This window comes from Temnothorax curvispinosus, unplaced genomic scaffold, assembly GCF_003070985.1.
Source record: "Temnothorax curvispinosus isolate PA1 unplaced genomic scaffold, ASM307098v1 QBEX01006035.1, whole genome shotgun sequence".
Classification (NCBI taxonomy): domain Eukaryota; kingdom Metazoa; phylum Arthropoda; class Insecta; order Hymenoptera; family Formicidae; genus Temnothorax; species Temnothorax curvispinosus.
In genome coordinates, this window is record NW_020215815.1 from 195,998 (window position 1) to 211,986 (window position 15,989).

General features: G+C 41.3%; 1 protein-coding gene across 1 annotated transcript in view; it reads right to left on the minus strand.

Moving 5' to 3' along the window:
- The window catches only part of LOC112455392 (harmonin-like), a 76,760-nt gene extending 60,771 nt beyond the window's left edge, over window positions 1–15,989 (minus strand). The window contains exon 1 of the mRNA XM_025017291.1: window positions 15,725–15,989. The gene's annotated coding sequence lies outside the window, so the exon portion shown is untranslated. The remainder of the gene's footprint in view (window positions 1–15,724) is intronic.

The window sequence follows — 15,989 nt, forward strand, 5'->3', positions numbered from 1 at the left end:
AAGAAAGCAGGAGTGTGACAAAGAAAAAAGGTAAGGGTGTATTTTAAATATCAGTTTCTGTTTACTTTTCTTTCTATCTCTCCAAATTTTTAATGATAATCTTATTTATATAGATTCCCAGGTAGCAAGCATTCGTCATTTTGACGTCAATTGACGTCAAAAGACGGGTTGCAAAATCATGAATGGGCAAATTTTACTTTCCATTTATCCAAATTTTTAATGATAATCTTATGTGCAAATTTTTCTTTCCATTTATTCAAATTTTTAATGATAATCTTATATTAGACTAGCTGGTTACCCGGGCTTCGCCCGGGCGTCGTTTTTCTTCAAACGACTTCATTTATGTTTCAATATCTTTATTGTGGACAAACATAAGGAGTGTGTCGGGTGGTTGATTTAAAAACGGTAGTTTAACTTTTCCGCATGAATAATACATTCTAGGTGCTTGAGTTTTAAACTTTTTTGCTTGACAATGATCATATATTGCATCCATTTTCCCATTTATTACTCTCGGATGAAATTGATAATTTGAATCATAACTAAATGCCTCTAATTTCAAATCGGACCGCATAAATGTTTTCATGGATTAAGCATGTCGTAACCGGTCTTTTTCTACTCGAGTTTCACACTATTGAGTCATTTCCACTTTTCTGATATTTCACTTACCGATCAGCGACATCATCCCTTGGTTTACCCGGGCGTTTTTTCGGGAATTTCGAGACTGCTCGCTCGCTCGCGACACAGAACTTCGATATTTCACTTACCGATTACCGATTTTAACCCTTGATTTTCCAAGGCGGTTTTTAATTGAAAAATCTCGGGCGAAGCCCGGGTAACCAGCTAGTACATTATAAGGTTAACCAATAGCAATCCTTGACTCGAGCCCCCGAAGCCGGCTTAAACGTAAAAGCCGCGGCCTGAATTTCAGTGGGATGTCGGCCAGATCGATCGAGATTCTCGTAAATAAGTCAGGAGACACCGCGAGTTCCCGGAAGACATTTTCATGTTGGCGGAGAAACCGCCTCGACATTCAAATACCACGTTAACAACTGAAAGAAAGTTTTATTATGGAGGCCTTTTCTCGGAAGTCGCTCTTTCCGCCAAAAACGGAAACGCAAGAATTTCTCTCGCGCGGCAATCAATGCATGTGTGTGCGAAAAATATTGATATGCGATTCTCGTCTTCTTTCCGTATAAAAAAAACTGTGAAATTCTTTCACGTAGCAAAACTTTCATGCGCTAAAGTCGTTCACGCCTTTTCAGCATGATTTTTCTAAGAAACTAGGGTAAACCGGACAGAAAAATCTCCCTGCATTTTTTAAAATCTGTATTTTACTGCAAAAAAAGCGACGAAATATTTCCTACAGACATTGCGACGTGACCAAACCGTGGTAATCTAATCGCTTACGCTTTAATTTGATCTCATTAAAATGATGATAATTAATTGCAATAATGACGATGCAATAATAACAGATACGCGATAATCAAACGTCAAACGTATTTATGTCGCTACTGATCGCAATTGATCACCTATCTGGTGCCTTTTCACGTTGACGCTCGACGCTTATTTTCAGCAAGCAAAAATCTTCTGAAATAATATCTTTTATTTATATATATATTATATATCCATAAAATATTATTACTTGAAGATATTACTTAAAAATAATTAATATTTTACGTATTTCGAAGTCTATGTTTGATTGTACTGGGACGATTAATGACGATTCAGCGACGACGCTGTATATTAAACAAATTCAACTTCATTTCTTTGACGCTAGCGTCAAAGCGAAACCACGTTCACCTTGTTGACGCTTATTTTCAGCGTCTCATGAATTGGCAACTTTACTGTTGTGTGCGAATATACCTGTGTACTTAGTAGAATTTACGGTTTAATGTCCAAACGACGCTCCAAGGGGTGCTCAAATAAGTAATTCAGATTTTTTTTACGCGTCTTGGGCTGTTTATTGAATCGTCCTCCACGAACGCATCTACGAATATATTCGCGATTTATTTTTACCCCCGCGATCGATCGTAATTTTTTTCCGTTGTTATCATCGGGCTCTCCCGTGACATGAACCGATTACGTTATCGATTCCTGCGGGGCAGGAATAACGGGACAATTAAATCCGTCGCGGGCGGAAACTTCCTTGTCGTGATTGTCGGGTGAGGTTATCACCTAGATGAGATCTTTAACGTGAGGCCTGCCGTGTATGGTGCCGCGGCCGCAGTAATGACATCATTTTCTGGGATAAACCCAACTGTGACTCCCTTAATAGCCTAAGGAAGTCTTCCGTTATCGCCGGAAGAAAGTTCGAAGTTGGTCCTATAAGATAATCGCTGATAAACCGATAGCTCTATATAGGGTGTTCAACCGAGTTGCTTTTTTCACTTCTTCGAGTTCTTCGATCAATTTAGAGAAGTCGATATTTAGAGCAGGTAAATTAACGTTGAAATAATTTCTGATGGATGAGGAAATTAATTCTGGGTAGTGTGAAACAAATTTTCTTTAAGAATACAAAAATTAATATTGAGGTTTAATTAAGCTTATGTTTGCCAAATATGTTAAAATATAAGTTTAAATAAAATAAATTCACTTTTATTCTAGTGCAAAACTATTAATTTGCATAAAAAAGTAAAATTATTATTTCGCAAAATTAAATCGCTCGCGTTTTGCTTCATCATGCAATTATAACACGAAGTATTTCGAAGCATGCGACTAGGTACTGTATTTTACATCAGCTTCACAATAAAACACAACAGCGTTTATGTACAAATCACTACAATTTTATTACAGTTAAAACAATTGTACTTAAATGCAATTCCCTCTAAAGGGTTTTGACTATATCTTCATGCTATTTCCAAAATTTGTTATTCACATTTTATAAGTATCACATTTCGCGAAGTATAGGAATGATAAAGTCGTGTTGCTCCCAGCATTCGCCTCAAGATTTAAGTCCGGTCGTTTCTCTTCCCGGCCGGGGAATACTTTAATACGAGTCCCGGAGATCAAGTCACCCCCTACGAAAGGCGAAAAGGTCACGGGGGTTTCCGAGTAGATTTAACGCTCAGTATAGGTATCTCTTAATATCATCGTCACTCCGCGCTGACAATCGAGACATTTCGTCTACCGCGAGGGGCAGTCCGTGCCAACCTTGACACTGAGAAACGCTTGTTTGCCACCGGCTAGAAGAGAGAAGGAGGAGGAAAGGGGGAGTTGAAAGTCGCCCCTAGCGGACGCTCTTGCGGCGATCACCGGCTAGAGAAGGAGGAGACGGCGAAGAGGGGTGGGCTGCGGTGAGGGCCGCTGCATGTATCGTGTGTTCCGTCATGTACATACGAGGGTGGGCCGATCAATACTGCGGCTGAACACCTGAAGCCGGCTTCATTCAGTCGGCACCTCTCCATTTCATTCCCCTCGGACCCCGCCGCGTCGCGCCACGTCGCGCGATCGCTGTAACTTTGCTACTATACTCGACGGTTATAGTACACGTATGTATACGTGCCTCCCGCAGGGTCGCGATTAGAGGCCGCGGTAGAGCAACACGATTGCGGAGCTTATGTTAGTTGGCTCGCCGATGCCAAGATGGACTCGCTTTTTTTTCTACTTTTTAGAGAGATTCTTTCCGAGATTTACTCTCCGCCCACGTGAAAAATTCTGTATAATGGAAGGACGCGTCGTCGCGACTGGCGTATTTATATTGAAATTTAACTTAAGAAAACTAATAGAAAACTGGGAACTTACACAAACTAATAACGATGAAATACAAAGTAGGGAAAGATAAGAGAAGGTAGCAGGAGATAAATCTCTAGTTAGTCATAAAATTTGAAATACGAGTTTTTGCATGTTAGAATTGAGATCGAGATCACTTACACGTGTCAATTTTTCGAGAAAAGTGTAAGATAAACCGTACGCGTTGATTTCCCGAGATAAATCAAGCCTTCTAAACTGAATTGCGTGTCAAGTTAAAACGGGCATTAAATTGGACCCCGTAGCACCACCACGTGTGGTTCTCGTATACGACTTAAACATTACGCGAGTCGCGCGTGTTTAGAATTCGGATGGCGTGTACGGTGTACGCGAAATGAATTTATCGAGGTATTGTCCTCCCTCCTCCCCGGGGTGGGTAATTTCGGGCGGTGGTGGACGATAACTAAAAGCGTCGTCCGACAAAAGGTGAAAGGTGGCGCAATACATTTTGCGCGCGTCGCGTCGCGTCGTCCCATTTCCTTTTAAAGTTGCGCGGCCATGCGCGCGCGTGCAATGCGAACGATATATAAAAGGGCGATTTTTCAGTGTATATCCCGTTCCCGCGGCCAATATACAATACGTACCTATCGATTACACTTCGCGGGGGACGCGACACGACGCGAAAAAGACATTCGATGACGGTCACGTCGATAAATCGTTGAAAAAATTTACATTTCGGTCCGGCCGAGCCGACCGAGTGACGGGACCATTTATAACGTTCCGCTAAAAGAGTCGACTGCGGCCGAATCGCGTTTTATGCAAAACGGGACGTATCCATCGGGCGTGCCCAAAGAAATGTAAATTTCATCAAAATGAAGTTTACATATATCTGACGCGGTGGAATAAAATTATTCCCATTTAACACGGGAGAATAACGTGTCATATATTCATCCCTTTGTTTCTCTTCCTCTCTCTTTTCTTTTAATTGCACGGAATATAAATTAATACCCTAACACTTAATATTATATAAGATTAATTGTACGGCATTTTAAATATTATCTGAACAGAAAAATTTACTTTCTAAACGTCGGTTTTTAGACAGAGAGAAACTCTTCTCGCGACATTTCCGTTAGCAAAAATCGACACACTGAATTTCACAAAAAATAAAAGAACGCTACGTGTCTATTATCCTCCGAGACTCGCGCACCATATCCGCGGTGTTGTGTTTCGGTGGCTTGTTAAACGTTCACGGTTCACGAGGAATTTATTTATCGCGCCGCATTGTGTAACGGGCGAAAAAGCGCGCAGCGCGCGGGACCGAACGGGACATGAATTGCGGCGTGCGCGCTGCGCCGGCCGCCGGATGCTTCACGCGGCTCGCCGGAATCTCGAATTCGCGCTCTCGCTCCTGTTCAATTGCGTTACATTCCTGTCACGTCACAATTGCTCGGCGTTGTGATTGCAGCTAATCCTTTCAGAGAGTGCGCCGCGCTATTCTCGGTTTTTCAAGACCGGGCGAAATAAGGACGTTGATTCTTAGATAATATTTCGAAGGAGTGCGATAACAGTATTTTCTCTCTTTCTCTGTCTCTTTCTCTTTTATTGAAAAAAGATCAAATGAAAAAGGACCGCGGCGGTGGGTTTCCTATATACCTATTAAACTCTTTCATTCAACTCCCAGCTATTTAACCATAAAATCCTGCAGCGCGACCTCTTTTCACTTTTTTCACTACTTTTATTACTTCTTGAGCATAATTCAAAAAAAAATCATTAAATCTATATTACTCATTTTTAATACAAATATTATAAATTTAAACTACTTAAATATATGACTTCTATTTATGACTTCTGCTACTTTGTCTGTCTATATATTTTATCCAGTCTGTATTCTTAGAACGCATTTCTAATTTTTCATCTTTTATAATCCGAATAAGTCCATTGCATTCTGAATATGACTCACAGATTTAATATCTTCCTCCCGAAAAAATTAATCTATCGAGCCTCGTAGAAACGAGGCGTGTTGAATTTCGCAGTGATTCGGTCGATAGTTTGTAACTTGTTTGAGTTAATTAACAATTTTTTTATCCGCACTCTGCCACGTCACATCGAGCACGGCCGCCATCGGCTCTATTGACCGTATATACCGGTTGTTCTAAAAATAATCCTGGTTCATAGGCACCGTCTCCGATAAAGGAGCCGATCGGATACAGTTAAGTGCGCGCATTAAGGCGCGCAGCCTTAATTGCCACGTGGAATACGGAATTAACGCGGACGAGCCTGGAAAATGCGCGATTAAGGCAATCCGAGGGAGGTGTTCCAGATAACATATATTGTAAAATATATAGGGCAATAAAAGGCATTGCAGAGCTTAGCGCAACATAATCAAACTAAATTTTTGAGATACTCTAGACAGTCCTGAAACTGAGAAAATTAATTAAAATTAGGAGAATTTTGATCCACTTTCTCGAAGTGTTCATGGATTTTATATGATGCTTTGAATTCAATTAAATTTTATTAAATTTCCAGTGTGTCAAAGTGCAACTGAAAGAAGCATCCTTCCCACAATTCGAATTCGAGATAAATCTCTGGATACATTTTTATATAAATAAATTTTATATTTATTTGATAAAAAATGTATGTAATTAATTTTACACTTTTAATGACTAATTTATAATAAATAAATAACAAGTTTAACTTACGCTTTGCAGCAAATAATCTTTCTACAAACGAAATCATCTGTAAGTTTTAATGGGGTGAGGGCAGAAAGTGGCGTTTCGCGGAAGTTGAATTAAAAGGCGAATTCGAAAGCGAGATATAAATCCGACTGTCGACTCGCCCGGAACTGCAATCGACGCGGAAAACGCATTTCTCCCGCAAGCGTGCCCCCGAGCGTGCACGTCAAAAAGGAATAATTCCGGATGCCGTTCGGCGGATATTGCATTCGACGGGGTGGTGGGGGTGGGGGGGGGGGGGGGAAGGTGGGCGGCCCGCATGTCGCAACATGTGGAAACGACATGAATTTTCCACGGAAATTTCCGCGGAAACCGAAGCGGCGCGGCGCGGCGCGATTGTGCGTATCGGGCGAGCCGGCACTTACTCTGTATACATATATACATACACCTAGTCCTCGTCGCACGTATGCACTCCCGCCGGCGCATAATACTGCGAGCGCAGTATTATGTTAGGTCGGGCGTGCCCTCGCGCCTCCATCTCCTGCTCCCCCTCGCCGCCCCGCCGTGAAATATTGCGACTGCAGGCGCTGCTGCGCCGCAACAGGAGACGACACTTTGACCGATATCCCCTGTCAACTGTCCTTCTTGACATCGATCGTTTGTTTAATAATTGTTACAAACCGAGCCCTGAAATATTTACGCGATGATAAGACGCTGAATTTAGAATTCTAAATGTGTGTAAATCTATAAATGAATATGTCGATTTTTTTGTCTGACATTTGATGGAAATTGGAATTGCATTCTTTACAAATTTAGACTCCCGATATTAAATATTTCTAAAGTGTTTATTATTAATTTAAATTGATTAACTTAGTAATTAATAAAAATATTGTGTCATTAATTATTACAAATAAGAATGTTCCATGGATACTTTGGCGTTGGGTGAAGATTCTCTTCTTTTCAAAGTTCTCACGAAAAGACTGGTAAAGATATAATTTTTAAATCGAGACACAAGTATTTTATAGACACAAATTAATTTAGATAAAATTCTTAATAGCGCCACAGGTAATAAATATTTTTATCATGAGTTTCGTCTCTTTCGTCAACCGAAGCTTCAAGTTATTCTTCGTCGCGTTAAATTTTCGAGCAGTCGCGACACGCTAACCCGATCGTAACCAATATCATAAAGCTCGCGATTAAGGCGAGGAATTGAATAGCGCATCGGAGATGCAATCGGGGACAGAATTCACGGATCACCCGACCGAAACATGTGATCGGGCTTAATGTGTGCAAATTGTGCGCGGGTTATGCGCGGCCGATGGCCAGTATGTATACACACGTCGCCTATAAATACACCACAGGTCGTCCTATCGAACCCAGGTCGCCCTGGCATTGCGCGATTGTGCAATGCAACACGAACCGCCGCGGCGCGCCGGCGACGGGCGAGCCTGACCTGACCAGCCTTCCGCGTTTCGTGCAATAACCACGTGCGTGCTATAACACAGTCACGAACGCCGACCAGCCAAGGGCACCGCTCGAGGGGGATGATTTGCAGGATTCCTCGGGGCGTCCCTCCCTCCCTCGACCCGCGCGCGTCTCTCGCGAGAACCTACTTTGCTATACTCGTTCCCGCACTTGAGTTTCCATATTTTTTTAAGAGTTTTTTTTAAGGTTTTGAAGATTGTATAGACAGCTTGAACGAAACTACGAGCGAAACGTATGTGTATATATTCAGTAGAAACAATGTCAATTTCCACGCCCCGGCTGGCTCGCTCTCCGAGCGAGATTTCGGCAGCGCGGCGCTCGGAGTAACGAGCTCGATGAGGTGTGAAAAGCGAATTGGTCACGGAACCGAGATCGGTATCTGACGCGGGCAAAAGGAACACCTGCTTCGCGGGAATAAATGGCTGCAGTCGCGTGGCAGCTTATGAATATGTTTCGATACGCCTCGCCGTTTTTCGCCGTTCTTTTAATCGAATTTGCTCTCTCGCCGCTATCTCGACAGGCGGATCTACGGAAACAAATATATATACCGAAATCTTGGAAACCAGAGAGGAAATTAATGTAAAATGTAAGCGGCGCGGAAGGTTGTTCATGAACCCGATATAAATTTCAACTGAAACTGTTATTTTCTTTACGCTCTATTAATTATATTAAATACAGCGCGTTATATTGAGAGATAAAAGGAGCAAATGTGAAAAATAAATAGAATGATGTTATAATGAGATAATTTATTAATGACGAAATTTGTGACGCAAAATGAATAACGGCAGATGAATAATATAATAATTGCAGAATTAAAATAAATATGAGCATATATGGCTGTGGAATGACAAAATAAGTATCTCGTTATTATATATATATATATATATTATAAATGACTGTATTTTTTATACATGCTTCAAAAATTTCAATTAAATGAAGATTTGATTCGGCTGCTGGTATAACGATCATTAATTTTAGTTATCTAGAATTGGGAATCGTGGAAAACAAGTTTGAGAGCCCGCGCAATTGTTAGACAAGCAATAATATTTCCCACACACGGCACTAACGTTTTAACTAAATGCAATGTTCTCCATTAGCGTGGCAGTCGTTAACTTTTCCAATTTCGCGTCACGCCAGTCGTAAAAAGCGGTACGCTTACGGTACGTTACTCAGGGAAAATAGTCAGCGTCTTTCCATGCAAGCCCTTACATCATTCTCCCTTACATTCCCCCTTTTTCTTCCCGGTTCTCGCGTTAGCGCGCCAACGTCGCGAATTGCTACCGCATTGCGTGGCGGTGCACGTCGCAATGTTGAATATTCACGAAACGTGTGTCCGCAACGCTAAGTAAATTCCCCCCTCCCAGCCCCCCTCCCCCTGAATTGCACTTAGCTCGAAAGCATCTGAAGTAATTTATTTCGATCACGATATCGCGATCGCGATCACCGGCGCGTATTTATCATAGAACTCGCATTTAAACATTCTCGTATACGAAGGTCCGTATGCCGAGCACGTTGCGTATTAATCATTGAATTTTTTTTAACGGTGAAGTGGCGCGGCAATTTAATTAATCGTGTGCGAAAACGTGAATCCTTTGAATAAACTAACGATATTCGATAAACGTACGGAGAGGGTATAATACCAGAAATCGCGCACTTGCGGCGGATTCGGAGGGAAAATTGCCCGAAATCACCGCGAGCCGATACATTCGATAATCATGAATATAAACGCCCCGGCGAATCCATCTATTAATAATACAGGGAGAGACATTTATAAGCAACGCGATCAATGATGGCGTCGTCCACAATGACTTATTTTTGCGTCACGCGCTTCGTCGACCCTTCGCTCTCGGATTCACGAAGGATGACGGAGAGATTCTTTCAGGAAACGCGGATAAAAATGACACGGTAAATGATGCGTCGGCATCGACGTAAATAAAAGAAAGACAAATTTCGGCAATTATGTGAACTTCAAAAATCAAGTTTATATAGACTGTAATCTTTATATAGTTTTATCTTTGAATGTATAACTACTTTTATTGTGATTAAATTTTTTGCGATTTTGATATGTTAAAACAATATTATTATTTAAAGATCTTTTTCAATGTTTCCAGTAAGTAGGTATACCGTCAAAATGAAATTAGATTTATTTACACTAATTTATGACTGCTTACTTTTAATATACATTTTGTAGAAATTATAACATGGAATGTACAATATAATAGATTTATATTGCTTTCCAATAAGTATAAATTTCAAAAATAATCTTGAAAATTTCTTCTAAATCTTTGAATCTCTTTGAGAATTTTAGGCAATTAAAAACATTTTTGCATTTGTTATTTATATCAACTTTAATATCCGAGTAAATATTTATGTAGTAGTAGCATATTTTATTTATGCGTATTTATTTTACACATCTGGCGTTCACGTTATATTTACAGAATGCTTAATTAATATGCATTTATTCCTATTCCTGCATTTGCAGTTTTATGTAAATAATAATAAATGCTTAACAAATATTTGAAAGTACTTATTATTCTTATTGTTTATAAAACACAAAATAAAGCATGTAAAAATAGAAAATAAATATAAAATATAATATGTTTTATATTATATTTTTATCTATTATATTTTACACGATGAAACCACAAGAGTTTAAAATCGATTATTAAGTCGGAGATCATTTCTATAATTTCCTTCAAAATTTGAAAGTAAACATTTTCTTAAATTCAATTCTTTTATTGCCAATTTTTCTAGTTTACAAAACAGTTTACGAGCAGGAAAAGATCTTTTTTTTTTAATTATTGGAAATATACGCGGAACGATCGATGGCATTTCATTGCGAGGGGCGAGCCTCGAGCGGGGAGGGAACGCAGGGATTGAAACCAATTTCCCGTGACGGTTAGCGTGACTGTCACGCGTGTATTCAGAATTTACTGTGCGATCGAACGGGACAGGGTCGGAACTGTCCAAGTTACATTTATAGCGTTTACGCGCGTGTGCCACGTGAGCTATGTATATAAACTCGACATTCGGCCGAGCCGCGTATTCAAGCCGCCCTTTAATGCATTCCGTGCGAGAGAGCGAAACCGAACAAAGTGGAGGAAAAAAAAAAGAACGAGGGCGTCGTTGAGTTTGTTGCACTTGTCGCACACACTAGACGTGTACATAACGCAGGGAACGTACGCCTCTTAAATTATTGATGCGAGGTCTCTCGCGCTCCTAGGAGAGTTTCCGAGCGATTTTCGAAGTTACAGTCCAGCATGCCACTACGCCACTGTTCACAGAATTTTACATTTTTTATGAACAATTTGTATGAACATTTTATCATATACACGTGGCATGAAGAAGATCTTTTTAATTATTTTAAATTACACAATACATCTCGTATTACATCTCGAAAACCGACAGCTTGATTGAATAATTTATTGAGAAAGCGAGCTATCCAATAATGTTATAATTAAGAAAACTCGCCTTTGTCAGAATCTCGTCATGTAGCTGATGTGTTTCCAATATAATCTATTTTTTGTTTACGGTTTTTCATATCGTAACGTATGAAAAAGCATTGATCCTTGCTCTTAAAGTTCAGTTTCTTATCGAATGCTCGAAGAGCGCACTCCAACGCGTCATCCACGTAATATCTTAATAATCAAATATCAAACAAACGATCTATTTTGTGGAAATGCCTTGCGCTTTTAGGAAAGTTCTTGAGCAATTTCCGAAGTTACAATCTAGCACGATACTATATACCTACAGAATTATATTTTTTATGAACATTTGAAACTTGAACATTTTACATCACATACGTGGCACAATAAAGAAGATTTTTTTCATTATTTTAAATTCAAAAATGAATATTACATTTCGGGAGATTGGTTGAATAATTTACTGAGAAAGCTATTTAATGATGACGTCTAATTGAGAAAAATTGTTTTTATTAGAATTTCCTGACATAGCTGGATATAAAATGTTTTGTTTATATTTTATGTGCCACAAAAAAATAATTGATTTTTGCTTATTGAAAGCTCGGAGAGCACTCCAGCGTGTCGTTCGCGTAACATCTTAATAATTAAATATCAAAACAAGTTATCTGTTTTGCGCTGAAATCCCTTGCGCTTTTAGGAAAGTTTCTGAGCGATTTCTGAAGTTACAGTCTAGCAGAATTATATATGAACATTTGAAATTTGTATAAAAATTTTATATCACACACGTGGCACAATAAAGAGAATTTTCTTCATTATTTCAAAAAATGCATTTCGAGAAGTTGATTTATTAAAAAAGCGAGTTACTCTCAATATGTGATCCCTAATTAAGAAAAATTGTTTTTATTAGAATCTTATCACATAGCTGATGTATTTTCAATATAAGATTTTTTGTTTTTATATTTTACACCATAAAAAATAATTGATTCTTGGTTTTAAAATTCAATCTCTTGTCGAATGCTTGGAGAGCACTCCAGCGTGTCATCCGCGTAATATCTTAATAATCAAACGTCAAATAAACGAGCTGTTTTGTAAGTACGCGGATTACGGGCAATTTAAATTATTCGCAGCACATTCAAGCTGTCTCTCTCTCTCCAGGAATGTGATCGGAAATGGGCGACAGGCAGGACGACGTTCCTCGTTGAAAATTACTGCACGAGGTTGATCATCACTTTCAAAGCTGAGAATCGGGTGTCGCGGTAATCAAAGTTATTCGCTTCGAATGAAGATTCTACAAGAGTGAAGAGACTACTTGTTAATTAACTACGGAATAAACGATTCTCATCGATCTCTCATAGTGTGCGACTAGTCGAGCGGAAGCCTCTTTTTCCTTTAATCGCTCACGGAGGTCAAGCACTACTCGACGAACACCGCCGACGTTTTCGTTAATGGAAAGCTATTTTTGTCTTCGACGAGGAAGATCGCCTCCACGTGCGTTACCAAACGCTTCCGTCATCCCGCAATTCGTCAGCGATGGCTCTTCCTCTCTCTATCTCTTTCCATTCCGCTCTCAGGAAGCTGCTCTGCTGTCTTACGTCGTTCTCTCGCTTAGTTCACGTGACACGTGCTCGTGCGCTCGCAGAGAACGAGCGAGCGAGCGAGCATCGTGAATTCGTGACGCCCCGGATAAACGAAAGAAGGTGCCGTCGCGTGTCGGACTCCTCTGCATATACGCGCATACACCGCGGCCGTCGTCGTTATTAGTTATTAACGCGACCGAGCGACCGCTTTTTTCCACGAGGGTGTGCTCACGCAGCACGTCACCACCGGGGATCGATCTTCGGCCACGAGGTCGAGGGCTGAAAAGTGTTACGAGAAAGAGAGAGAGAGAGAGGGGAGGCAGGGAGGGGAAGAGGGGATTGTGCACAGCCTCTACCTCTTTCTTCTTGGTCGAGGCCGAGCCGAGGAACCGCCCTCAACCCTATCAAATTTTTAACGGACCGCCAACTCGCGTCAGCGGTTTTCCCTAAGATCGACTGGAACGGCAGAGGGATCGATGAGGAACGAGAACGATAAGAGGAACAATAGGATGCTCTGTGTAAATAAGCGAAAGATGTCAGAAAAATAAATCCGAAAAACTATACCGTCAAATTTATACCGTTCTTAGGCATCCTCACATATCTTTGAGACGTTTCTCTGCGTGGGTGTGTTTGTGTTTGTGTTTGTGTGCGTGTTTGTTTTAACCAGTTCCTGAGCTCGGATATTATACGAGAGCTAGTATTACGTCTTTAGGGAGTAGGGTAATCTCGCCTCCTGGAATAGGTTATTAGCGGCGTCAGAGCTGACGCAATATTTTTCAAGGCAACCGCCGTCCGCCAACCTCGAATCTTGGCATTTAGGATTGATTGGAATTACGGCGACAACAAGCTACGTAATGGCCCGATGCTTTTATGTGATATAGCGAGCTAATCTCAGCTCCTTAATTCTACGAGAAGGTTTATTTCACAAAATCAAGGATTCGCAAGAACTAATATTTTATCATGCGTCGCGTGTTTGTCGAGATGGAATTTATCTCAGCGCTTTTAAATCCGTCTCGAGTCTACATTTACAGAGCTGAAAGGAGGAGGGTCCCTAAGGCCTGTTTTCGGCACCCTTCAAAATTGGAGCAAAATGGCTGGAATCACTTCTTTATACCTTTGGAAGTATTATTTAGTCAATTCCAGCCTAAACGGAAATACACGCATTTTGTGTATCTCTGACATTAAGATGTGAGATAGGGTCCGATATAAGGCCATGGACATAAGCAGAACCTGGTTTATTGAATTAAAAGCTTAAGGGATCGTAGTTGCTCAAAAAGGTGCGTACAGTTCTTAAAACAGTCCTTTTCAAAACTTCGTATTTAGCCTTGCGGCAGAAAATACGTCAGTCATTTCTTTCAGAAGTATTTGTAATAAATGTTTCTACGTGATCTACGATAGTGTGTTTTGGAAAGCTCTCGAGATTAGCTACAAAATATGTAAAAATAGGGGGTTCTATATAAAATATTAAAATCGACATTCACGTGACCTTCAAATGACTATCCAAGGTCAAACCAATAACACCATCTTATGTCCCCTTTGAAACTATACAACTTTTATCTGAAACATTTTTTCTCAAAAACGCTTAGTTTTCCAAAGAAATGCTTGATACGGGCGCGCTGATGCATCATGTATACTTGAAGTATACACCCTAAATACTTCCGTTTAGGCTGGAATTGACTAAATATTACTTTCAAGGGTATAAGGAAGTGATTCCAGTCATTTTGGTCTAATTTTGAAGGGTGCCGTAAACAGGCCTTGGGGACCCTCCTCTGACAATTATGTTCTTTGAGAGTAGCTAACAGTTACGGATCCGCGTCAAAGGATAATCTCGAAACATAAGACACATTCGTCTCACATTTACTCCGATTAGCTCTACATTTCTAAGGTGTCACAATCCTAGCTTCTAGAGGCGGTTTATTGCCAATGACAATATTTTTCAAGGCAACACCTGATGCTACGCCAAGCCAATTATCGTGTAAACTCGATTTCCACTGTTGGACATCTCGACAATAAGAGCCCCCGACATCGGAAGAAACTAATCTCGACAATTTTACCTTTAAAGTCTTTACCTTTAAAAGGTCTTTCTTAACTTTGCCGCTAAGAAAACTGTTCCCTCAACCCCCTCGTCGGCCTTTTTCCGGATTACCGCGCGAGTATCGCGATGTCACGGTTTTACTTCAACGTCGCGAACTTCCCCAGACGAATCTCATATTTTTTTCCAGGGTCAGAACTAATCTTACTCTAGTAAACGGACGGATGGGAAGGAAGGTGGCTCATATTAGGGGGGTAATACATTTCAAGGCAACACCTGCTGCTCACGACCTCGTCCTCGGGCAAGAAGCGCGAAGCCAATTGCAAACGCCGCAGCTCGCGTGACGACTGACGCGTTTGTACATTCTCGCGGATATCATAATCGCGGATTCTCCGGAGGAACGAGCGCCGCGACTGGCGCTCGATTTGCCGAGTATCCCCGAGACGAAAAGAGAGAGAGCGAGAGCGAGAGAGAGAGAGAGAGAAAGAGAGGAGAGGGGGCAGAGAGAAAGGAACCGAGCGAGACGGACAACGCGGGGTGCCATTTCGACGTCTGATCGGCACGACATCTCCGTGATGCCGCGAACGTGTATCGCGAGTATACGCAGTTCGCGCGGCAAGCGAGCAGTTAGGGGTGGTTTCAAAGATGGCCAGTTCTTTCCGTTGTATTCCTCTGCCGCGGCACACACGGAAGCTCGAGGCGGGCAGAGACAATGAGAGAGAGAGAGACAGAAAGAGAGAGCGAGAGAAAGGCAGAAAGACAGAAAGAAAGAGAGAGAAAGAGCGAGTAAAAGAGAGACAGAGAAAAAGAAAGGGTGAGAGAGAAGATGGACCGATCGAAGGGACTCACGTCTCTCATCTCGCGGCCGCGGCGACGTGCTCACGTGCGAGCGTCGTCGTTCCAGCGAGTCTGTCACCAACGACGATGATGACGGATAACGGGCACGATAGTGCGACACGCAATACACCACTCGTTGCTGATGCTGTTACTGTTGCTGCTGCTGCTGCTGCTGCTGCTGCTGCTGCTGCTGATGCAGTCGCACACGTCGGTCGATGCGCCAGGTGCATCGCCCCAGCAACCACGGCACGAAGCTCACGACTGGCCCGCTGCTTCG